Source organism: Phyllostomus hastatus, unplaced genomic scaffold, assembly GCF_019186645.2.
Source record: "Phyllostomus hastatus isolate PE091 unplaced genomic scaffold, TTU_PhHast_1.1 phas_contig_150, whole genome shotgun sequence".
Lineage (NCBI taxonomy): Eukaryota > Metazoa > Chordata > Mammalia > Chiroptera > Phyllostomidae > Phyllostomus > Phyllostomus hastatus.
Genome location: NW_025333611.1, coordinates 39,681,564 through 39,708,092, shown reverse-complemented (window position 1 = coordinate 39,708,092; position 26,529 = coordinate 39,681,564). Strand labels below are relative to the sequence as shown.

General features: G+C 48.5%; 1 protein-coding gene across 4 annotated transcripts in view; it reads right to left on the bottom strand.

Annotated features, from left to right (window-relative positions):
* The window catches only part of RNF130 (ring finger protein 130), a 106,267-nt gene that overhangs the window by 78,748 nt on the left and 990 nt on the right, over positions 1-26,529 (bottom strand). The gene's annotated exons all lie outside the window — the stretch shown is intronic.

The window sequence follows — 26,529 nt, the reverse complement described above, 5'->3', positions numbered from 1 at the left end:
ACGGCCACTCACTTCTGCTCTGTTCCGTGTCTCCTGCCAGATTCAGAACTGGACGCCACCTCTGACTTCTTATCATTTATTAGTTGTGGGGTCAGGGAAAACTAACTGGAAGTTATCATGAGAATGTGGAATTGCAGATGGCATAAGATACTATAGTCTAATACTTTACAATTTTGTCAGTTATACCCCAACAAAGCTGAAAATCACTGCATTACAGAAAAATTTAACTTCCTTTTTTTCCCCCTGTATGGCCTCTCCCACTGAGTCCAGATGCGGTGCAGAGACTTCTGTTTACTCCTAGACCGACAGGGAACCATGCTCGACAGGAACGGTGGAGGGACCCTCACCTCAGCCAACATTAACTCGGAGGTCCGGCCACACACTGAGCACGATGGAGCCCAACGCTCGGTGTGGGACCTTGAAGGACGGTGCCCAGGGGAGGCAGGCCTGGCACGGAAAATAAACACCCGTGAAGCAGTGTGGAGCACTGACAGGGAAGGAGCGGAGCAAGCACCGGCTCGGTCCAGACACGCACGGGGAGAGCGGGGAGTGGCTCCCGCAGAAGAGGCTCCACGGCGCAAGGATGGAGGTTAGTGCCTTCCCTTAAACTCTCATGAAAACGTAACCGAAGGCACCACACTGGACAAATGTGAGACCGTCAGGTTCTGAGCAGAAGACCCCGACTGTAATGGGAAAAGAGGAAGACTGCGCTGGTACAAAGGAGATGTAACCATTTAAAGGGTTCTGAGAGCGAATAAGGAAAGAGATCAAGCCTCTCTTCCCCAGCCCCACAGCCTGAAACTCTCCACTTTGGCGTGAGTGACTTATAGGTAGTGGTGACTTGGTAGGTCGTGTGGGTGACCTTCCCTTCCACGCCCCGGGAGTCACAGTGGGGATGGAAAGCCACTGGCCTCTCCAGGCTGGACCCCATGGTCTCCCGCTCTCGGGGCCCATGTGTCTTACTGTCTCTGCCTGAAATGCCAATCCCATGGCTCCTTGACCAACCGCCTCCTACACTTCAGGAATTCTGCTAATGTATCTTTACCAACACCTTCCCGGCCTCCTGAGACTGAGCTGGGTGCTGTGTTCATGTCCAAGGCACCCTGAGATCTCAGCCGCCATAGCCTTCGCTGTGCTGGGTCAGTCACTGGCTGTTACCGTGTAGTGTGAGGTCCAGCGCCTCACCCAGCACGCCTGTGCATCGTGGGCACAGCGCCCGATGGGGCTGGAGAGAGAGAGGGACGCTGGTGGAGGGAGGCTGAACAAGAACAGATACAAAGAACAACCTTGTGCCAAAGACCTGTTTCATGGGCAAATAACTTGGGCAATGGTTCTATCGGCTGTTTCCTACAAAAGTTGTAAAAATAAAAATAAGCCTAACCAGCTACCCTGGACTTAGATATCTCCACTGGCAGGAGAGTTCTGGTTATTTGCTTTCCCATTCCCACACTAGATTACAGTCTTCAGCCTTTAGGTCTCCTGCTTCTACCTTGTCTTCTCTGGTCTTCTCTTTGTTAAATTCTTATTTTATGATTTAATGGACAAAATACAATTCTTAATTTTTGATCCCATTTCCTAATTTGATTTGTTTAGTTTATTTTTAGAGAGAGGGGAAGGGAGGGAGAAAGAGAGAGGCAACTTCGATCAGTTGCCTCTCTTACACGCCCCCAATTGGGATGGGGGACCAAACCCACACCCCAGGTAGGTGTGCACCCTGGCTGGGAATCGAGCCAGAGACCTTTTGCTTTGCAGGATGACACCACCCTGCTGAGCCACACTGGTCAGGGTCCTATTTTACTTTTAATGTTCACCCACTAGACTTAAATGTCTAGCTTTCATCCCTTCACCCATTCCCACAGATGTAATTTATTCTTTTACTATTCCTATACTTTAACTTAAATCTGACTACTATTGTTTTTTAAGTCATTTGTTTTGTCTTGTTGAAAATATTTTATTTTTCCTTTCCCCTTAATTTTCTGTTAATTTACTTTTACGTTTCCATTTCCTTAACCATGCATCTGTTTCTAGAATTGTTGTATCCTGTCCCGCCCACAACTTCTGGTACCTTTTTCTCTGGCAGCTCTGCCATCCTAGTGCCAGAGAAAGGCCCCAGCCCGTGCGGTTCTCAGGAACCTCGTATCGGTGACCATTCCCTTCTTCTTTTCCTCAGTGAAGCCTGCTGGTCTCTGCCACTTTAAGAATGCAGGGAAGGAGAAGCAGAGAGGGAGGTTCGTCCTCCAAAGTGACCTCCCAGCCTGTCCCAGCCGAGCTCCCGCCCTCCCTGCTGACCCCTCTTCCTCCCCGTGAGCATTCAGGCTCGGGTCCGCTGTGGGTCTGGGACCCCAGGGCTAGAATTCTCTCCACACTGGTCGCATACTTTTTCCTTACTGGGACAGGGATGCTTCATATATTTCATGCCAATCAGCCCTTTTCTGAGAAAGTATTTTTTATTTTCACTTATATGATATAATCCAGTTTCTAATATGTACAACCAAATCAGGCCACAGCACACCAAGAACCAGAAGAGCACAGGGAAACAGGAGCGGTCCCTGCCGTCTGAGCAGACTCCGATCTGGACCGGTGAGCCTACAGGCGTCCCCGGCTGCACCCCAAGGTGGCATGGGGGAACGGGGGTCTCTGCCAGCAGGGGCTGGGGCAGCCACTCTGTTTCCAGGCTGCTTCACACCACTTCTGGGCAGGTCTGTGGGATCACCTTGAAGTTTAAGGTGGACTCTGCTATTTGCACCTGCCACCCCCCCAAAAACAAACAAACAAACAAAAGAAAAAACAAAAGAACAAAACAAAAAGAAGACGCTTATTTGATTTTGGCATCTGCAGATCACCTCTACAGGGCCAGACACTCGGAGTGACAGCCACCTGAGCCTTGGCTCTGGGGGAAGGGAAGCAGACAGATGACCGACCGAAAACCAGCCTCACAACCCTGGCTGGTGTGGCTCAGGGGATGGAGCACAGGCCGCCGGTTCGATTCCTGGTCAAGGCACATGCCTGGGCTGTGGGCCAGATCCTGTGCTAGAGGCACCTGTCGATATTCCCTGCTCTTTCTCCCTCCTCCTCCTCCCACCCCTGCCAAATAAAACACGATCTTTAAAATAAAATGAGCCACACAGAAGTGAGGAACTTAAGTGACAAGTGAAGAGGAGGTCTTTTCTGTCCCCCATGGGATGCAAAGCAGGAACCAGGTGACTCCAGGAGCTGCTGGCAGCCCTTTTACGATCAGGAGGGACCATCTCAGGATGAAGCTGAAGCTGTGATGGTGAAGGGGAGAGTGAAAGGGGCAGGCAACCTGCCAGCACCTCTGACCCCTGAGCACAGCCCTACCTCAGAGCTTCCAGCCCTGGGGTGGGATGAATGTCCTCCTCCAGGCACGTGGAAAAAGCTGGGATTTGTCCCGGGAGCACTCGGGCTTCCTGTGGAGGTGGAGCGGCCGCAGTGGAGACTGCGCTTCATCCTGGCCAGGTGGCTCTCTTACCCCACCAGGACCCACGGGTGGTAACTCAAGCCCACCAAGAAGGTCAAACCTAAGGATAAAGCTTCCTTGGAGAGGTGCTCTGACCAATTCTTTCCCTTGTTCCCAACTCCTGTGCAATGGCAACGGGAGCCTCCCTCAGAGACCAACACCTGGAGCGAGGGGTCAATGCGGGCTCTGCGGGCGGCACCCAGGTGGTCAGTGACACTGGGATGAGGGCAGATCATCCTTCTTTTCACTCAATAAACTCTGACTGAAATCCAGCATTTTCTTTATCTACAAATACAGACAATAAAACATCTGAATTCTTTAAGCAATGGCGATTACATTACTACTGTCGCTGCAAAGACCCACTACCAAGGCTTGTTACTTACCGTGCTAACAAAGAGGCCTCTCTGTTACTAAGTCGCACTGTGTTAAATACACTGATACTGTGTTTCAGTAAACTTGGTCCCCTTTCATCCTGTTTACTATTGTACTTTATCACTATTCTGAGCAGCAGCCCACAAGTTTCTTTTTCACCAGGTTGCAAAAGGAGTCTCAGAGGCCAGGTTTAGTCTATTTGTATTGTTTACATGATACATTTGGATCTGTGTCTACCACTTTACTTCCTTCTCAGTTACCCTGTTGTTTCTGAGCTTCTTCACACTCCCCTTCTCTGCTTCTGAATGCACCGATTCACTTTTCGTTCCTCCCTCTTCTCCATCTATATATGCAAGTTCTATTTTTTAGTGGTTATCTTTAAAATGTTAACTTGCATACCTGATAAAAAAAAGTTTACATTTAACCAGTATTTCTTTCTCTTCCTAAGTAACACAAGGCTCTTCAAATATGTATTAGTTTCCAACGGTCACCATAACAAAACCCTATAAACCTGGGGGCGTAAACCACAGAGACACGCCCCCACAGCCCAGAAGGCTGAAGTCTGGAAGTGGGGTGTAGGCACCCTCGAAGGCCCCGGGTGCATGCGTCCTGCCTCTTCCAGCTTTGGGCAGCTCCAGGCTCATGGCTGCGGCCCTGCAACCTCTGCCCCTACAAGGCCTTTCCTGTGTCTGTGTCCTCACTGCTGTCTCCTGTAAAGACACTGATCACTGGACTCAGAGTCCACCTGCCTAACTTAGGGTGACCTCATCTCAAGCTTCTAATGTAATTACATCTCGAAAGACTCTGTTCCCAAGCAAGGCTTTGTCACTCACAGGTGCCGGAGCTCAGACACAGACCTTCGTCTGGGAGGCTGCTCTTCAACCACCACAGGTGCAACCCCCCCCACACCTTCCCTCTTGTGCCCATGCTCAGTTCCACCCTGCTGTGGCTGCTCCTTCCCTGACACCTACTGTTCCACAGTCAGCGACTGGCAGCCTCCCCTACAGATGCTGTCAGTGCTGCACCGCTCAGGGCTCTCCAGGGACCCCGACCAGCATGGGGTGTGTTGAAGACCTCTGCTACAATGAGCCGGCTCTCGTGCCAATGCTGCCACGCCTCAAGATCTGCAGAGCGGTTCAGCCAGATGGGCTGATGGCACGGTTCCTGGCCAAAGGCTGGCAGCCCGCATTTCACTCTGAGTCCAAAGGCAGGTAAGAAGCCCCTGCCCCACTTCAAAGACAGTCAGGCAAGAGGAATCCTCTTCCTGGGAAGGGAATCAGACCTTTTGTTTATCCAGCCTTCAACTGATGAGATGAAGCCCACCCAGGCCGGGGAGGGTGATCTGCTTTCACCTGCTTTATTCTGTCTCTCAGTTTTAGCATCTGTCTCACCCAAAACAAGCTCCCGAAACACCAGGTGCACAGTCTGACCAAATGTCTGGTGCCCCGCAGGCCAGTCACGGCAGCGCGTGACTTCACTGCCAGGCTCATCCTCCTGGGTCTCCCTCCTCCTTCCTCGGACGGCTTCCCCAGAAGCCCCCTCAGTGAGGGTATGCTGCAGGCAAGCTCACTTTTTAGGGTCGTGTCTCTTTACATCTGAAATCATCTCCCCTTTGTCCTCATTCTTGAAGGATAGCTTAATCCCATAAAAAATTCTGGACTGTTAGCTTTTCTTAGAACTTTGAAGATACACCTCCATTGTCTTCTGCTTCTTAAGTTGAGAAGAAGCTGAACAAAACATTTTAACTATGTGGACTCTCAAATGTTATTGTATCTACTTTTTAATTTTGAATCTATTTTTAAAAAGTAAAATAAACATGTTTTTAAATTTTTCTCCTAATTGGTAATTTTTACCTCTTTGGTAATATTCTAAAGAAACACATTTTTACAACAAATTATTACTCTTTCACATAGGATTTGAAGAAGGCAACAATGAAATACCCTCTGCTATCCTCGAGGGCTAGGCACACTGCTCTGCACTGAGCGAAGGCCATGCAGGGCTGAGCCACACCAGTCCGCCTCGCCGGCAGCAGCCGCCCACCATTGTCCGTCTCCCACACCCTGAGGCTGCGCGACTCAGGTGGGTTCTGGTGATTTTCTACATCCTTAGAACTTAAGTATATCTGCTGAATGTTCTCCATGACAGAATAAAGAGCATTTTAGAAGTAAATTTAAATGATGGTTGATACAAATCACTTTACCTGAAAAGTCACATCCAAAATAATTCCTGTTACAGCTGACAACAAACACAGGGTGGAGCAAAAGCAGGTTTACATTTGTAAGTGCGCAAAACAGGGTTTATTCTTGCATTGTTATTTATTAATTATGGCATAATTTTTTCTTTTTATCCTCACCAGAGGGCATTTTTTTTTTTCATTGCTTTCAGAGAGATAGGATGGGTGGGGGAGTGGAGAACAATCATCGATTGTTTGCCTCCCGCAGGCTCTCCAACCGGGGATCAAACCCACAGCCTCCCGGTGCACAGGAAGATGCTCCAACCAACTGCGCCACAGTGACCCAGGCTAATTATGGCATTATTTTCCCTGTGAACAACTGTAAACCTACTTTTACTCTACCCTGTACTTCATGCAAATCAAAAGAACTAAAAATCACAGCTAGGCCCTTGTAAAAAAAAAACATGGCATCATATAAACATAACTGCGAATTACTTAATTCACATCCCTTCTCACTCCAGGAAAACATTCAACATCAAGTACAAGTCTTTCTGAGGCTCGCCCTTCCTATCCATCACGTTTCCCTCCACTATCCTTTCTCACTCTACACCGGAGGCGTCTACCGAGGTTCCACCCCAGGCCCTCTCCTCTGAGGGACGTCTCATCCACTCCCACAGCTTTGACCAGCACCTATGGGTAGGTGGTGTCGAAACAGAAATCTCTTGAGCTTTAGCCTCTAACTTGCAACTGCTTGCTAGGTATTTCTCCATGAATGGTGAGTATCTCACACTCATTACCTTCCCCCCTCAAATGTGGCCTTTCCGTGGTCATCTACCTAAAAACACAGACAGAAATCCCAGCTGAAAAGTAAGGACGTGCCCAGGAAGAAGCCCAGCTCAGTCAATAGTGTTCAGGGTTCTCTGCTGCCACCAAGAGCCCGCTGAGACAGAGCAAAGCCGCCGACCGTGACTGCAGACTGTCGGTGCAGAAAGAAGGAAGAGCAACAACGAAGGCCCGGAGGAGTACCCAACGGCATTACCTTTCCCTCAGCTTGAGGTACAACTAGCAAACAAACAAAAGGTATGTGTGTGTGTGTCTGTGTGTGTTGATTTACCAAGCAATTAACGTATCCAAGTGAATTAATGTATCCATCACCTCATCTAGTTTATTTCTGTGGTGAGAACACTTAAGATCCCCTCTCTTTGCAAATTTCAAGTATTCAATACAGTATTATTAATTACGGTCACCATGCCGTACATAAAACACCTAGAACTTATTCAGTTTATAAATGAAAAGTCTGCAGCGCTGGGAGGCATTTTAAATTCTCTGGCAGAAAAGTGAAAGACGTGAGGACACTTCTGTTCTGGCTGATCGCCGCTTTTTCCTTCTGGTCCAGTGCTTCCAGTGCTTTGGATGCCGACAGACGACAGTGCTGACAAAGACCGGGTGATCTGGACGTGACCTCAAGTGGGAGAGTGACGGATTCCGAGGCATGGCCAGGCCCGGCCCGTGGCCTATGAGGGACCACGCCTCACAGCAGCAGGTGAGCGGCGGGCAATCCACGAAATTGGTCCCTGGTGCCAAAAAGGTTGGGGGCCGATGCATTAAAAGGATCACACACCACGATCAAGTGGGTTTATTCCAGCGATGCAGGGATGGTTCAACATCTGAAAATCAACATAATACATCCCAGTAACAAATGAAGGATAAAAATCACATGATCATATCAAAAGATGCAGAAAAAACATTTGACAAGATTCAGTATCATTCATGATTTAAAAAAAACAAAACTGTCAACAAAGTGGATATAGAGGGAACATAACACCAAAGACAAGGATGCCCGACATCACCACTCTCACTCAACACAGCACTGGAAGTCCTTGCCACATCAATTAGGCAAGACAAACAAACCCAAATATGAAAGGAAGGAGTAAAACTGCCTGTTTGTAAATGACATTAATATATACAGAAAACTCTAAAAACCTCTACCAAAAAAGTAATTGATTTATTAGAACTAAAATAAATTCAGCAAAGTCACAGAATGCAAAACCAATACACAAACACCTGATACATTTCTGTACACTAATGACGAACTATCAGAAACAGAAATTAAGAAATCAACCTCATTTACAATTGCACCAAAAAGAGTAAAATACCCTAGAACAGAGTGCACCGAGGAGGTGAAAACCCTGTACACTGACTGACACAGTGACAATGAGGAAAGAAACTGAGGGTGACACATAAACAGATGCTCGGCACTCACAGACTGGAGGAATTAATGTTGTTAAAAACGTTCACACTCCCCATGGAAATCTACAGACTCAATGCAGTCTGTGTAAGAATTCCAATGGCATTTTTCACAGGGATAGAACAAATACTGCTCAAATTTGTATGGAATCATGAGAGACCCCAAACAGACAAAGTTGCCTTGAAAAAGAGCAAAGCCATAAGCATCAGGCTTCCTGATTTCAAACTCTACACACTACATGGTTACAGTAACCAAACAGCACAGCGCCATGGTCTATGAAGACACACAGATCAATGGAATAGACTACAGAGCCCAGAAATAAACCCACATGCATACGGTTAATTACCTTATAACAAAAGAACCAAGAATATATGATGGGGAAAGGACTGTCTCTCCAACCAGTGGTGCTGGGACACCTGGCTGGCCACACGCAGAAGAATGAAGCAGGACCACTCTCTCAGGCCACACACAAAAATCAGCTCGAAGTGGATTAGAGACCTGGACACAAGACCTGAAACCATAAAACTCCTAGAAGAAAACCCAGGCAGTGAATGCCTTGACATTGGTTTTGACAATGATTTTTTGGATTTGGCAACAAAAGCAAAAATATGTAAGTGGGACTACATCAAACTAAAAAGCTTCTGCCCAGCAAAGAATATAATTAAAGGATGAAAAGGCAACTTAAGGAATGGGAGAAAATATTCATGATTCATATCATGATAAGGGGTTAATATGCAAAATACATAGAGAATTCATACAACTCAATAAGGAAAAACATTTCTTCATTTTAGGGTCCTTGTTTCACGCAAATTTCTATCCACAGTTTCCTGCCATTCCTTACATTTCACAGGTTGCAGCTGATCGTGTAATACCGCTGTTTCCCTTGAATTAACATGTGAGTTAAAAGAAATGACTCAGTCTCACCACACACACACACACACACACACACACACACACACACACACACTCACACACACGTGCACAGAAGGCTGTCGCTCCCACCAGCAGGGGAGAAGAAGCGTTTGTCCAGAGCTGAACCAAACTGCTGAGGAAGAAAGTAGGAGACCCCACAAAGAGAACATCATGAAATCAGTCCTACTGGAGGACAGTTGGAAGATGAATTACCGTGGGAGACACCTCACATGATGAAACAAGTGGGAGCAGAAGGTTTAACAGGTGTGACGGCTTCGAAATCTGAGATGCCCATAAACCAATAAATACACTAGGAAAAAGCTGTCATGTTTACCTTAGATATCAAAAATAACCAGTGAGGCTCGGTGAAGTGGTTCTCAATGATAGAAAACTGTATTTTACTGAAGAAACTACTACTCAGGGGGAAGAGTACAGGCAAATATTTTAAATCACGATAATGTATGTCATTCAAGGAAATCCAAGTAAAAAGGACTAGAGAACAAGTCTGAGAGACAAGAGTGAGACTCTGATGGGCGACATGTCTAGTCGACGGACCAGATGGGGTAACCGTGGACGTCCTCCAAGGGTCACAAGGGGGGCAGATGGGGCGGCCCGGGCAGGGCCTGATCCCTGCAGAGTGGCGGCACCCCCACCACTAAGAGCGGCCCGTCTCACAGGTCCTGATCTGCCTTATCACTCACTTCCCTCCCACAGGACAACGGTGGGGGTGCCCAGAACCAGAACCAGAACCAGGACCAGAACCTAACGCAGACCCGGAATGGGAAGTCACCAACAACCTGTGAGAAAGCAACCTGTCATTTTACAGTTTTGCAAATCAGATGGCAAAGGAAGCTGGGGGATCACAAATCATCCTGACCAGAAACTGAATGAAGAAAGCAGCTAGAATGCGCAAGATAAGTTATACTTTAAGGAAAACTTGTCCAAGGCTGTAAAGGCAAAGGCAAGGTGATGGCGCAGACTTGATTACTTTTCAAAATTAAAAAGCCCAGAAAGAGATACAGGTTGCCAACAACGACGAGAACAAGCAAGGTGCTTCTCTCACACCCTTTCCAAAATATTTTTTAAAGTTTTTTTTTCAGAGCAAGAATAAGAAAGAAATACCTCTCTTGCTCAGGACCAGCAAAACAATGGGTGGAAACACTTTTCCAAACCTGCTGTGCTTTTCCTTTCCCGATCATGGAGAAGAAGCGGAGACACCCAGAGGCTGTGCGAAAGCACGCACAGACTGAGGACGAGCTTCTCAGTCACTTCATCTCAGTGCAGCTGCTGTTTATATCTTGTGCATTCACGCTGGTTCCTTCAAGTAATCTCTCATCCCACTGAGGTAATTTGTAATTGCCCAGCTTTCTCTGTTCTGGGATTTACAAACCTAATGATACATTTGCTTTCTCCCCAGGTTCTAGTCACTTTGCTTTATTAGCAAATGCACAGTGTGCATCCCGCCTTCAGCCTGCCCCCTCCAGGCAGTGCCAGAAGCCGCTGCCACCTACCCGTCAGACAAGACGAACTTCCTTAGCCTCCTCCACCCCACTCGCAGCCTTCCCGGTGGGCTGGCGAACCCTCGCCCTTTGAAAACACTACTCTTTGCCCCACTGGATTTTTGTGGCACCCCTTTCGAAATCGACCGACCATAAATGCACAGGTTCACGGCTGGGTCTCAGTTCTGTTCTGCGGCTCCTCAAGTCTGGGCCAGTTCCACACCGTCCCGGAGCAAATTTTAAGACCAGGAAATGTGAGCCCTCTAATTTTGTCCTTTCCTTTCAAGGTTGTTTGGACTATTCTTGAGCCACATGAATTTTAGGATCGGCTTATCAACCCCTGCAGAAAGTCAGCTCATGTTCCCTTAGGATTACGTTGAATCTGTAGTTCGGCGTGGGAAACTCTGCCACCTTAACACTATGAAGTCTCCAGACCCATGCACATAGGCTGTCCTTCCATTTGTCTACAGATTCTTTCATTTCCTGAGACATTTTGTAGTTTTCAGTGACAATGCCATTTTACATGGTATTTTAAAATTTTTATTTTCTAATAGTTTGTTCCTGCCTTTTAGAAGTATGACTAACTTCAGGGAGGAAGGCATGTGTACTGATTTTGTATCAAATGACCTTTCTAAATATACTTGAATTTTTAAAAAATCACTGTTACAGGTAATGATAAACCGAGTGTTGCGGACATTTAATTATGGATTAACATGGGCTACTTTCCTCAGTCGGTGTCAGATGGCACGTGTCTCGCACGGCCTCTGAGGTATCTTGCAGAGCAAAACCCCACCCACGTGAAGGGGGCGCAGGGGCTCCCTCCCACATGTTTGTTTTCAGTTTACTGCCAAACAGCACGTGCTCCCTTACGTGGACTTGCATGTGGAACCACTGTTTTCGACTAAACTGCCCCACACTTGGTGACACATGCCTTTAAAAAATCCACTCAGTGTAAAGCAAAAAGCAGTGGGCAGAGCTTCTCCTGAGCAAGCTCTTTTTAGCTACAATAAAAGGTTTAAAAAGAAAAACCAACCAACTAATCAGACTGGAAAAGAAAGCCAAAAAATTAGATATTAACACAAAGACTACCAGAAATACAATGTATTAACCTAAGTGTTTGGCCTTAAGATACTATGTCAAAAAAACCGCAACAGTGTGGTAGAACATGTGGCAGCATGATGGACACAGACGAAAACACTCGTATCCCAGAACTACGGGCAACAGTGAGCGCAGGGAAGCCAGGCGGGAGGCGCGTCCGGGTAAGAGATGGGGAACCGTGTAACAGACGAGGACAGAAGTGGACATTCAGTAGAGACATTCAGGAGCCAGTCGACAGGAGCTGGCACGCAGGTGTGGGGGAGATCTAAAGGAAGACGTCTCGGTTCCCGGCACAGCCACCGGGCAGCTACAGTGCTGTTGACTGAAATGGTGGACACTGGAGGAGGAACAGATTTTCGGAGGAAAGACACCAAGTTGGACATATTGAGCCTGAAAGAAAATGGGAAGGGAAAGAACCACCCTACTCTTGAACACTCACCCAGCAGAATGCTGTGTGTTTGTCACAAAAGACTCAGCGTACACACAAGTCTTCTGCCAGTCTCCTGGCAATGGCCCGATGGCCCACGAGCCACATGCCCCTCACCAGGGGCACAGATGAAGCGGAGATGTGTTCACACGCTGGACCACTCCCATCGTGAATTCATATGAAATCAGTCTCAAGGATACAAAACAACGTGCCCCAAAAACAGGCACAGTCCTTGGCGTTCAAAGTCAGGACAGCACTTACTTTTGCAGGGAGGAGGGAGGAGGATGGGAAGTGGACAGAAGGGGACTTCTGGGGACTCTTCAGAGTTGTCAATGCTTTACTTCCTGGTCAGTCTGGGGTCAACTCAGTGTGTTCGCTGTGGTGATTCATCATGCACAACTTACAATTGTGTGTGTGACAGCTAGTAAAAATGTTCGTTAATTTTTTAAATGTGGCTATTTTGCTCCTCAGGTTAAAACCCTTCAACAGTGCTTTTGTAATCCTCACCTCAGGATGTATTTACTGATTTTATGGAGAGAGGAACATCAACACGAGAAACACTGATTGGTTGCCTCTCATGCTCGCCCTGACCAGGGATCAAACCTGCGGCCTTTTGGTGCTTGGGGCTGCACCCTGAGGGGCCGGGCCTTCAGGAGTGCTCTGACACCCAGGGGACCCTGAGGGGGACTCACGCTAATGAAACAAGCCTGTGACACCAGCACAGACTCGCATGATTCCACTGGTCTGAGGCACCCGGAGCGGCCAGGGGTGCCGAGAGAGACAGACAGACAGACAGATGGACAGGCAGCACGATGGTGGGTGCCGGAGCTGGGGGAAGGGCAGGACGGGGTGGGGGGGCCGTGTAATGGGCATGGGGTTTCAGTTTTGCAAATCCAGAGTGTTCTGAAAACTGGCTGCACAACGACATGAATGTATTAACACCGCTAAGCTGCACACTTAACAACGGTTAAGATGGTAAGTTTTATGTTACATGTATTTAACCCTAACTAAAAATTAAAAACACACCCTTCGACAGTTTTCTATTCCTCCTGAGATAAAGTCAAAATCCTAACACGGCCTAGAACATGCTGACCCGCCTGTTCATCTCGACTGCACTCCACTCTCCCCTTGCTATCTCGACTCTCTTAAGCTGCCCGGCACACCAAGGGCCTTTGTCCCTCTTGGCCTTTGCCAGGTCCGCCTGGCCTGGAACCGTCCGTCTTCCTTCCAGGTCCTCTCAACAGAACGTCCGTTCCCACTTTCGTCTCAGTTGCGGTATTTTTTCAGAGAAGCCTTGCCCGGCCATCCTAGCTCTCTCATTTTCGCTCCCTTAGCACCCTGACACTTTCTCCAAGAATTATTATTCAAGAATTGCTTGTGTTATTATCTGTTTAGTGGGTTTTCACTAGACAATACACAAGGGATGACTTGCCTTGCTTTCCCCACCAGACAGCAGGCAGGACCTTCCTGTCCTGCTTGCCATGCAGTAGGGGCTTAATAATTATTTGCTGAATGAGTATTTGAAGCCGTTGTTCCACGTGTGTCTGGGGTTTCTGACCCTAATGCATTAGTCTGGTGACAACAGGCACATGAGGATGAGCGTTACTGATGACAGTCTTTGAGGAACCACAGAAGAGAGATACCAGAAAACCAACCTGTGTAAACAGCAGTCTGCTACTTATAAGACAATGAAGACGGAATGTGCAAGTTAAAGACCAGGTAGGTGCTGTGAATCCTTAGTGCGATCGGGTGCTTTCAAGGTGGTATGGCTGTAGATGCCTCAGCCAAACAACTGGTAAAGGGGTGATCTGCAGACCCTGAGAAGAGACAGCTGTGATTGCGGGGTGCTGGCACAGGCCCACCGCGCCGGGAGGCACAGTAACGCCCCCCACGTCCTCACCCTCATCCTGGGGCTGGGAGCATCAGCTTACATGGCAAGAGGGAGTTAGGGGTGCTCGTGGTTGACTTTATTTATTTTGCTTCATCCCTTCATCTTTTCCACCCAGCCCCCTCCACCCCCTCTCCTATGGCAACTATCAGTCTGTTCTCTGTGAGTCTGTTTCTATTTTGCTTGTGAGTTTATTTTGTTCACTAGATTCCACATATAAGTGAGATCATCTGGTATCTGCCTTTCTCTGACTGACTTAATTCACTTAGCATGATGTTCTCTAGGTCCATTCCTGCTGTACCAAAAAGGTGACTTTAAAATAAAGAGATTACCACCCTGGCTGCTGTGGCTCAGCGGATGGAGCGCCGTTCAATTCCCAGCCAGGGCACACGCCTGGGTTGTGGGGGCCTGGTCCCCAGTTGAGAATGTGCAAGAGACAACCAATGGATGTTTCTTTCTCACATCAATTTCTCTCCCTCTCTTTCTCCCTCCCTTCCGCTCTCTCTAAAAATATAATATAAAATCTTAAAAAAAAAATTGGCTCAGCTGGTTGGAGCGTGTTTCATATACTAAGAGGTTGGAGGAAGGCTGCTTGCTCCCCAGTCGGGGCACATGCCCGCCTCGTGGGTGGGTTTGACCCTGGCAGCAGGGGCGCACAGAGGGAAGCCCATTGGTGTTTCTCTCTCCCTCCCTCCCTCCCTCTCTCTCCCTCTCTCTCCCTCTCTCTCCCTCCCTCTCTCCCTCTCTCTCTCTCTCTCTCTCTCTCTCCCTCTCTCTCATATCAATAAGCATATTCTTGGGTAAGGATTAAAAATAAATAAAAAAATAAAGAGGAGACCCTAGACTAGGTAGTTGGGGCCAATCTCTTAAATGTGGATCAGAGTGGCGGAAGTTGAGTCAGAGAGTGATCTGGAGGTGCCTCGAAGCTGGTCTGGAAGACAGAGAAGTGGCCATGAGCCAAGGAACGCAGGCAGCCTCTAACGGCTGCAGAAAGCAAGGAAGTGGATTCTCTCTTGGAGCCTTCAGAAGAGGCGCAGTCTTGCTAATGTCCTGACTTTAGCACCGTGAGACTCATGTTGGACTTCTCGCTTTTTAAAAAAATGCTCACCCAAGGGTGTGTTTATGGATTTTGGAGAGAGAAGAAGGGAGACAGGAGGATGGGGGGGGTGGGGGAGGCTGCTCAGTTGTGTCCCGTACACGTCCTGACCGAGGATCAAACATGCAATCCCTTGGTGGAGGGGATGACACTCCAACCAACTCAGCCACCAGGCCAGGGCACATCTGCATTGCTGTGAGCCACCCCGTCCATGGTGGCCAGTCACAACGGCAACAGAGAACGAACACACCATGGCAAAGCCAAAAAGATGGACTTTAACTCCTTCCTTGTCATAGCTCATGGACTAGCAAATCAGTGACTGAGTAAACAAAATATCTATTTTTTCCATCAGAGCACTTGGTTATGTCTTTTATGACATCATAAGACAAAAATTATGCATTAAATGCGAAGTCAATAACATAAATGAGAAAACTCAGTGGCATGCACCTCCCCCACCCAAGTGCTGATTAAAGGAGCGATGCCGACCATCCCAAGGGTTCGGCAACACACTGCTAGGCGGGTTCACTCACACTGTCATCAGTAACTGAGAGCAGTGATTCTCAACTCTGGGCCCGTGGGCCACTTGGGGCTTCAAGAGGTATCCTAATAACCCTCCTAATAACCCTGCTGAAGTTTTGTGTATGTCTACATAAATATATATTTTTCAGCAGAAAGCTCCACAAACTTTCATCGAAGTCTCAAGCGAACCCAGAACCCCGAGGAGGAAGAGCCACTGACTTAGATGAAGACACAGAACGCTGCTCATTCGACAGTGGGCGGCAAAGCTGCTGGAGAGAGTGAAGCTATGGACGAGAACTCAGGAGTTGAAAAGCATCTTGAAAGGCTGAGTGAACAGGCGAACCCAGTGAAATCGGGGGCTCAGGGCAGCCTCCATGAGAAGACAAGACTCTGCAATGGGGGTGGGCTTGGTGGGGGTCTGCGCAGGCCGCCGGCACGGCCCGGGCACTGCGGGCAGGTGTCCAGAGGACAGGGACGCAGCTCCACTCTTTCCCCGCTGCACTGATGAAACCGCACTGCCGTGGTGGGCTCAACTTTGGGTTCCTCTTTGTATCCGTAATGACCGCAAACTTGGGGGCAGAAGTTGAATCCACGTGTCAGCAGGGCTGACTCCGTCGGGACGTTCCAAGGCAGAAGCACTCCGAGTTCTCACCCAGCTTCTGGCGGGTACTAGCGGCTCGGAGCTCCCCGGCCACAGCAGCACGAAGCCCATGTCTTTGTCCTGTTTTTCCAGGCCTGTTTCTCTGTGTGTGCCCCTCCTCTCCTTGTACAGTTGCCAGTCACTGGATTTAGGGCCCACCTTAAACGGGCATGATTTCATCTTAACTGCTCACCTCTGCAAAGAGCCTGTTCGCAAACAGCCACATTCTGACACCCCTGGCCGAGAGGGGTTTTTGTGGGGCTCTGCTAAACCCTCTTCACCCTTCAAATTGGGATATGAATAGACAAACACATCCTGAGGCTGACAATGCCACATCCTTAAAGACGGCCAAAAGAAACCCGTCCGCAAAGCTGAAGGGCTAGAGAACTTCAGACCAGGAAGTATACTGTCTGCAGATACTGAAGCCATTTCTTCCCCAAGCGCAAGACAAACTTTCTATAACATGCTGTTTTCCAGAGATGAGTGTGGCAAGGCTGTCATAGTCTGTTCTAGCTCAGGCTGTAGGCTCATGAGATGCGAACGCTGAGGCCTCAGTGGGGGCTACACCTGTGATCAGTCGCCAATAACCACCAAGTCCTGAGATTCTGTAATTCCTCTCCTGCGCCCACTCTGCCCCTTTAACTGGCCATGACACAGAACAGTAAGAGCCCATCAGCGCAGCAAATCCTGGGAGGCGGGGGTACTGGGAGTGAAGGGGAGTGGGATGCCTGCCGGAAAGTACACAACAGTAAGGAAAACCTAGAGACACTAGGAGCCCAGGAGGGCTGGAACAGCTCCCACACTGTGAGCAGCAAGAGAGACGGATGCCCAAGGGAAGGAGAGGCTGGAGCTCGGCCGTGCACCCATTGATGTGATGGGCTGCAGCTTCAAGGTTACCTGTCTCCTGTGGGGAGAAAAGACTGACAGACACGGAGAGAAGCAGCAGAGAGACCAGCAAGAGTCAGAGAGGGCAATTGCTCACACTGAGAGCTCAGGAGAGCAGACGGCAAGCAGAGGAAAGATGATGCATCTGGAGGTGGACTGTGCAGCACAGATTACATGCGAACCGTGAGGGAAAGCAGCAAGGAGGATGCCTAAATCTGTTTACGTAACAGAAGTGTCACTTCCGGAGATGGAGACCCCTGGGGAGCAGCAGCAGCAGGGCAGAAGACAAAACCAAAACCAAAACACCCGACTCCATTTGAGGCTTATCAGAGATGCCCTCGAGACTCTAAGGTCAGAGGTGGCCAGTGTGCAGCTGAACGTGTGCACCTGGAGCTCGAGGGGAGAACAAGACTGAGAGTGAAGAGGGAGGACGTGGTGCTGGGGGCTCGAGGAGACAGAAAAAAACAGTGCTGTCTCAGACACTGGTCTTGTTTCTTTACAAGAAAATACTGGACTACTGATCATTGTTAAGTGCCCATTTGTTTTTGCTTAAATTTTCTGATCTCAAACCTCCATCAGCTGGGTTCGAAGACTTCCTCCTGCAACATTCAGCTGCTTGGAGACAGGAAGCATGGAGGAGATGAATGAACGGTACCTGGTTCGTCCAGGGCTGAGCTTCTGCCAAGGGCGTATGATGCAGGGTGAAGGAAAAAAAGAGTGATTGCCACGAACAATCTTGGCATCCATCTCAGAGAAGGGGAGAAGTGAGAAGCCAGGAGCAGGTGACAGAGCTCATTTGTCTGACGGGGGCCGCGACACAGGGCCCCTCCTGGCCCCTCAGTGACTGCTGACTGGCCGCACTCCCGAGCGCAGCAGGGGGGAGGCGGGGAGCCAGGCGATGCAGCGGCTGCTGAAACAGTGTTAGGATCCGTGGACTTAGACCTGTGCGTGAAGCACCACTGGTCCATTCAACAGTGGCAGTTCCAGGTTCTGCAGCCTGTGGGTGCTGACCTAAGCAGGTCTCCTGAGACCGTGCTCGGTGTCCACAGAACCCTACACCCCACAGTGTGCTGCTGGTGCTGGAGCTCCTTCAGAGGGAAAAAGCCAGGGAGAAGAACTCACCTGCGGTGCACGCAGGGCAAGGAGTGGGAACCTCAGCGAACACACGGGTAGGAAGGACAAGTTCATCCAGTGGCATGTGATGAAGCATACCTGCCCCAGTCACCCCAGCGCCCCCGTCCCTGGGGCAACCACCTCAACTCTGTTTTTAGTTCCTCTGATGGATACCCTCCATCTGTTCTAACAATGCTCACAGCCATTATTTCCTGATTTGTCAGCTTCAGGCATTACCTATGGATTTATGCTATTGCCAATTAGGGTTTTTCTGTCTTACACTCCCTCATCTTCCCGCCCTCCTGATTTTATCATTTCATTATTTTCCTCTGTGCTTAAACCTTTATAGTTTCTGCAACCAGAGACTAGCTCTTGCATCCTCACCCTACGAGATGAAGAGACTGGTCCTCACCAGTCCTCAATGTCTCTTCTCTTCTTCCGTTTCTCCCCTTTTGTCATCTGCTTACCTTTGTATATTCTTAAGGTTGATAACATCTACCTTCTGTTCTGTAACTGTAAGTCTTCCATGTCTTTTTTAAAGATTTTATTTATTTATCTTTAGAGAAAAGGGAAGGGAAGGAGAAAGAGAGGGAAAGAAATATCGATGTGTGGTTGCCTCTCACATGCCCCCTCCTGGGGACCTGGCCTGCAACTCAGGCATGTGCCCTGACTGGGAATTGAACCGGCAACACTTTGGTTCAGACTGGCGCTCAGTCCACTGGGCCACACCAGCCAGGAGTCTTCTATGTTTTAACTACGGATTGATTTCAAACACTGAAAACCAACAGAACCAATGAAAGTGCTAATATCATCATAAAAATATCACAGAAAAGCTGAGTCTTGCGCTAGGACTCCATCTCCCTCCCTAGGATCTGCTAACTACACAAAGCCATGCCACCTTCTAGCTTCTTCATATTTGGACCAACTGTTCCTGGTCTCAAAGTTCTTCTTTTCTTATGAGGGAAAATCATGCCCTTTTCAACATATTCCCAGTATTGTACCATCCAGTGTCCAGTCATTCTAACCACTGCTTGAAGCTGGAGAATAAACTTCAGGAAAAATCAATCTGTAGAGACATGTTCCATTTAGAGAGTGTGACTTAATCCCTACAAAAGTTTTACACTGAACATTAACAATTACCAAATAGAGATAAAAGACAATGGGAAATGTCATCCATGATCCAATCACTGTAACAACGGGTTCTATTTCTGCATCCTTGCCCACAGTGAGCAAACCTACCATAGTCCCCACCCAGTCACTTTACATTGGACTTTGTAGCAAAGACGCAGCTTTCCTGACGCTCCGCTGGAACAGTGGTGCCAGGGGTGGCTCCAGGCAGGGGCTGCCGTCAGGCCACCATGGAGTCCCAGATCCACAGAACCCCGAGGCCAGGTGGCTGGTGGGTCGCCTCCCACAACTGAGTCGGTCCAACACCAGGTACCCGGGGCTACTTCCTATGCCCCAGGTATCACGCCAAGCATCCAGCATACGAGAGTGGACAGAAAGTCAAAATCCCTGCTCTCAGAAACAAACGAAATAGACATACAGTAATTTCCAATCATGTGAAGTGCTATAAAGAAAAGAGGCACCAAGTGAGAAACACAAGTGCCTTAAATTCCTTCCACAGAATGAGGCTCTAACACAACCTGCGGCAGGTAAGAGCTGACCCACGTACAACACCTGGCACCACACTGGGCACGCAGTGTGCACCCAGACCTGCCACCCCGCCACTACCCGAGGTGAGCCGAGAGCACCACACAGGACGCGCCCTCCTCCGGGCCCACCCTCTCCCTCCTCTCTGTCAGGACAGACCCCACACCACCACTGCTCCAGGTTTGCCCGACGTCACTGCTCCACGTCAGATGGGAGGCCTTTTTGTATCTATTTCTCTCCTCATCGTGTTCATGTCTTTTTTTTACCTTGTTATGTAAAATGAACATATTTATAATAGCTGTTCTAACGTCCTTATCTGCAATTCCATCACCGGTTCCATTTCTACGCCTGCTTCTACTGATTGGTTTTTGTATTGTTATGGGTCACATTTTCCTCTTTCTTAACTTTTGGTTGGAACTTTGTCTTGAATTTTACATTTCTGGGAGCTAGATTTGGTTGTATTCCTTCAAATACTATTGTTGGGCTTTGTTCTGGACCAACTCCATCTGATCCCTTCCCGGTTTGCTCCTGTTGGTGGGTCCGGGAGCAGCTGTTCTCTGGGGCCACGCATTAGCAAGTCTCTCCCACTGATGCTGATCGATCAGTGAGAAAGTGAACGGCTCCCAGTGTTGTGTGAACTCCCCCACTAACTGACGACAGCCATTCACCAAACACACAGGGCAGTCGGAGGGAACCCACGGCTGTTCTCCGGAGCTCGCTCTCTGTGCAGCCCCTCCTCTCTGGCACTTTCCCTCCACCCCATCTCCACCTGCCTGGGCCTCAGCAGTGCGGGAAGACCACCAGATTCTTGGGGGCTTTGCCTCCTCCCCCTGCCCCCCTACCCCTGACCCTCAGCATGGCCACTTGGAGAGTCCCCAGGTGCCCGGCTAGGGCTCTGTTTATCTCTTTTCTCTAGGCGACCACTGTCCGGTGCTGTTTGCTGACCTATTTCTGAAACTGCAGTCTCATCACTCTGCCAGGTTTTCCAGTCACTCGAGGGGGGAGGCAAACTGGTGCCTGCTATTCCGTTACGACCGAGGGAGAACTAATCAAGTTCGACCTCCAATTCCACATTTTCAATGAAATCTTTCTAGACCGCCAAGTCCAAACAGATTCTTCTCTGGCCTCCATGCCATTCGTGATGGGGCACAGTAACAGGGCCCCCGGAGTCCTCTGCCCACCAAGCCCTGCCCCACAACGCCCGCCACCAGGGTCGGCACCAGAGCTCGCCAAGGAGGGTGCACGGGCATCGCAGGTCCCAGGGGCCTGCCAGTGTCAGGCGAGAGTCGGGCGCAGCCCTAGCTGCTCAGCTGAAACAAAGACACTCTCTCTCCTTCTAGGACCTCGAAGGGTGGGACAATTTAATTAGGCAGGAATCAGATTCTCATCCATAAATCCATAACATAGTTTTCAATGGGAAAAACAGAGGTATACAGGAACCTTTAGAACAGGGATTGTCAAATATTTTCTTAAAGGGCCAGACAATAAAGTTTATTTCAGGCACGCAGGCCACAGAGGCTCCTATTACAACCACTCAACTCTATAGCTTGAAAACAGCCCCAACCTACGACCCCCCCACCCACTGCCGCTGGCGTTCGCACAGCCCAGCTTCGGAGCAGACTCCCCCGGCGAGGTGAAGACAGCGCCCTAACTTCTGCCACAGCAGGTCCTCGAGCCACCCAGGCAGGGCAGCCGTCCTCGGCCAGGGGCCGATGCTCTGCCAGGCAGGGGTCAAACGGCGTGTCTTCTCCACACGCCACAGGACTGGCCCAGACACAAGCCCCGAGGGGGTGCTCATTACATATTTCTAAATTTATTTCATCTCATATTTGAAGGGTTCCCTTTGTTTTATTCAAAACTGCCCCCAAGAAAGCTATCCTTACAACAACTTATGGAAAATAATGAATGTCTAGTGAGTAAAATGCCCCAAAGAAGATAAGACAAATGGTGATGGTCCCAAAAGCTGAATTTCGTTTTGTAAATAAGTCAAGATGGTTCTGCTTAAAAGAACCAGCCCTGAGGATGACACACGCATGCCCCAACACAGATAGGGCTGCGGGCGCAGCCAGACTCCTCTCTGAGGGCAGTGAGTGCCTTCATGGCATGGAGACTGTGACTGCCTCAAAGGGACTGTCGACTATCACAGTTCAGATCCAGAAAAGACGAAGATTGGACACAGAACATGCAGATTATCTCACAAAACAAATTCTGAAAGTGTTGACCTGTGTGTGTTCACTATGTGTGTGTGTGTGTGTGTGTGTGTGTGTGTGTATCTGGGATTGGAATGACAACACACTGCCCCCTGTCACAGGCCTATTCTGGCAGGTCTGTTTAACAGGCTTGTTCTACGACTTCGCACACGTTGGGAAGGTGGAAGGATCTCAGAAGTCCTCCGATCCAACCTTCCTTCAGAGGAAGGACTTCCCTTTCCTAACAGTATCCAAACCAACACTCTGGAAGTTGTTCACCTCTTAAAACTCATGTTCAGGACAAAACACGAACTGCGGTGTGCTTGGCCTCCGTGAAGGGGGACCAGCGCCCCCACGGCCCCCACGCAAGCACGACTGGCCTGGGCGAGTCGTCTGAGCGCACAGGCTCTGTCCTGTGACACAGAGCCGAGACCATCTCCCAGTGCCCTTCGATGCAGGTGACTTTTTTCCTTTACCCAAGTTCAAGACCACGTACCATTCCTGAGAAAGTCTTCCTCAGTCCTGGCCCCATCCTGCAGGCCCGAGGCCCGAGGGACCCTGCTGTTGAACGGGCCAGGTCTGGAGCAAAGTCACCGGCACAGTAAAGACCTCCATGACGTGAAGGGTAATGGCGGGAGGGAAAATTAAGGGCAGCAAATACAGACAGCATTTGTAAGAAGCTCTGCCACCCAGGGAAACAAAGAGATCGGATGGTAGGAGGATGGCTATTTGGAGGGGAGGTCAAACATTTTTAAAAAAACATTCAAATATTTATATGCTAATGGATCATCCAGGGGCAAAGGAAAAATATAATATGTAAAAACACTAAGTTGTAACATAATTTATTGTATATATCTCTTCTATCTTCTTGGTTATTTGATTTATGTAAAAATTTGGTTTTCTCCAGCTCCTTCTGAATTCTCTTTTCTCTTAGGCTCTCTGCTCCCAGGATCATCCCTATTTTTTCTCTAAATATTTTGAAATCTCTAGCTACATCCAGTAGCGCCTGCATGTGCCACTGTAAGCCTGACATTACGTGACCGCTTTCACCCACGGTCTCATTTCCACAGCCATCTCCTTCACCCTTTGTGAGAATTTTAAAAACGAAGTTCAAGTATAAGGAGTGCATCCAACAGAATCACTTTTAAAACATAAAAACCTAAGATTATTTAAAAAAAATCCCTACAGTCAGCAAGATGACAAAAAAATGTCTACCATTTGGTAAAATTGTTCTATAACCCAGTAAGATCCAATTCTGAAAATTTTGATGCAAAGCAAAAAGTGGCTGACACCAAATCCTTCCCACCAGCGCATCTGCATACATAATGACATCATCAACACAGGGCCCGCTTCTCTCCCAGCCCCCACTCAGGCTGGAACAAAAAGTCAGTGTGTGAGCACAGAAAGCACATTTACCGCGTCTGCTCCACAGCAGAAATGATGCTAGCCGCTTCCCATTGTTTCTCCTTCTCAGCTCACCCTTTGCAAAAACTGCAGTCAGCACATACACACGAGCCAGGCTCCTTCAAAAGTCCATTTCTAAATGTGAATTCTCTGCCAGTTACAACATTCAATTTGTTAGCATCCAACAAGTGAATCTCTGTCTGCAGACACATTCTATTTAATGACAAAAAAGATATTTTCAAAGTACACTTGTTCATGCAGTATTTTCTTAAGTGTAACAGTTTGCAAAATGTACTTTTACATGCCACAGCACCTCAGGAAAAAAATGCCCATCTACCCTGTGAAGGCACAGGACGAATGAACCCTGCTCATGAATGCTCACTCCCTGAACTGACAGCGGCCATGTAGCAAGACCACTTCTAACTCCACCAACCAAGTCAGAGAGCTGAGTGAGTCATCATTACGTTAAGCTCTAGGAAAACTGTACAACTATTCTGTCAGCACGTTCCTTTTTACCAGAAAGCCCCAAATGACTTTTCATTAATTTCACATGCATTGACCACAGCTGTATTTTTTGTCTGATTGTTTGTTTTGCCAGGAAATGTCTCAAGCATTTTGTTTTTGCAATTGGACCATCACTTTATTTAGTGTCTACACACAATGAGTCCTCAGTAAAGATGGTAAGGGTTTTCAATGCAACATTATAGAAGCATAAAGGTGCCAAGAAATGTAGTATTTTTTCTAAAAGCATAAAAATGTGAAACTCACTAAATCAAGAATATCGTAACCTGAAACACCCAAACATTATTCCAATCTTAACCCATTTTTTAAAATTGAAATATTGATACAAGCCATTTTCTTCAACATAATTTTAACAGATTCCTACCACCATTCTTATTTTTGAAATACATTTGTAAGTTCCTACTGCAAATGCTGCAAAATGTCTTGGATTTCATGTAAACCTGTAGGTCTAGAACAATCTACAGGCAAACTGACTTACAAGACCCCAACCAGAATGTGAGCTTCAGGAAGGGGAGATCTTTATCTGTTTTGTTCACTGCTGTCGCCTCTCCCTCACCCTGGTGCCCTGTAGATGGTGCCTGGCACCCAGTAGGATTTCAACTCGTATTTGCTGGACAGAGAAACCCTCTGTGTGCAGACCCCTCAGCACAACACCAGACCCAAACCACTGCAGGGTCCCATCAAGCATCAGGAGAAAACCTGGAGCAAACGCCTGTGCAAACACAAAACGAGCCCCCAGCACATTGAAGAGAGGACGAGCAGACACTTGGAGGGACTGTCCCCAGACTCAGTCTTCACACCCTGCCCCAGCACCTAAAAGCCCACCTGTTCAGAGACTCATCTCTGGTAACAAGACCCCTATTTTCAAAACACAGGAGCCACGGAAGCCTCTCAACAGCCTTGTGAGGTAAATATCTCATCATTGCATTTGGCAGATGAATTACTTTCCTCGTGGCACACGGTTAACCTGCCACACAACCCAACCCTGAGCCCCACACAGCTGCCCCCCAGTGACAGGAGCCACCTTCACCTACACCTCAGCGCACTTCGGCTCCCGGGCCCTTCCGATCCATACACTGTAAACAAGCTTCCTCCGGGGCGGGGCGGGGGGGGGGCTTGTGTTTGGGTGACAGGTAAGCAACACGCAGTTCAGCACTTTGGAGGCCAGAATCGAAAGCAGGGGTGTCAAACTCATTGTAACTGGGGGCCACATCAGCCTCGTGGTTGCCTTCAAAGGGCCAAATGTAATTTCAACTCCTTAAATGTTAAGGAGTAGTTCCATTTATACAGTCCTAAAATTATTTCGGCCCACTGAAGGCAACCATGAGGCTGATGTGGCCCCCAGTAACAATGAGTTTGACACCCCCGACTAAAGTGATGGTCATGGATCTGGGGCCTAGGAAACCAAGGCCCAGACAGCAGATTTCAACACACTGCCCAGGGCCCACTCTTGCTTCGGGACAGCGAGGCTCTCTTCCTCTTCCTACCGACCACGTGACCCGCATGGTTCTCATCCGCACCAGAACACAGGCGACCATTGTTAGTGCCACAGTGTGGCAATACTGTGTGTCCCAATCACAGTGACTGGCACAGACCAGGCCCGCAAATATTTACAGAATGAACCAAAGACCAAAGTTGTTTCCGTGGGCAAGTGGGGAAGGCTGTTTTTAACAAAGCAGAGATGAGAAACGCACCTTTAGCACCTGATTATTTGTGTAAAAGAAGACTTTTAAAAGGCCAGTCTAAATTGGGGACAGAATAAAGTTAAGAGCCTCAGGTGATTCTTTTTTCCTCAGCCAGTCCACCGCCTCCAAAGAACAAAACAACCTGGCTCGGTGGCATGCCAGCAGAGTCCTCAGACGGGCCTGCTCTCCGGTGTCAGAGCACAGACACCGACACCACCACCTCCCTCAGGCTGCCCACTTTAGGTCTCCTTAACAGAAGAGCCGCTCAAACCCCCTCTCTGTGAGCTTTCTCAGGGCAACACTGCAGGTGGGAAAGACAGCAGACATTCTCCAACAAGTTCACAGTGGGCCAAAAAACAAACAAACAAACAATCATACTCCACAGTGTGGAAGAGTTTCCTTTAAAACATGAACAGTAATTTCTTCAAACATATGTTTTATACCAGATAATTAAACAGAGCCCATGGTTATGTTTAGTAGAGGATAAGCTAAATGGCTTCAAAGACCATTCTTGAAAATTTTACCTATTTCCCCTTTGTCAGCATCCGTGACCTGAAGACTTGGCTATCAGATTCTCTGAGATTTCCAGGCGTCAAATTGAAGTAAAACTACTGGGACAGAACAGGAGCCAAAAGCAACAGGGAAGATGCCCATTTTCCTCTTCCATTCCCCCGCCCCCACTTGCCACTTAAGAAAAACCGCACGTTTCTCCGCGAAGAAAGGGCCTC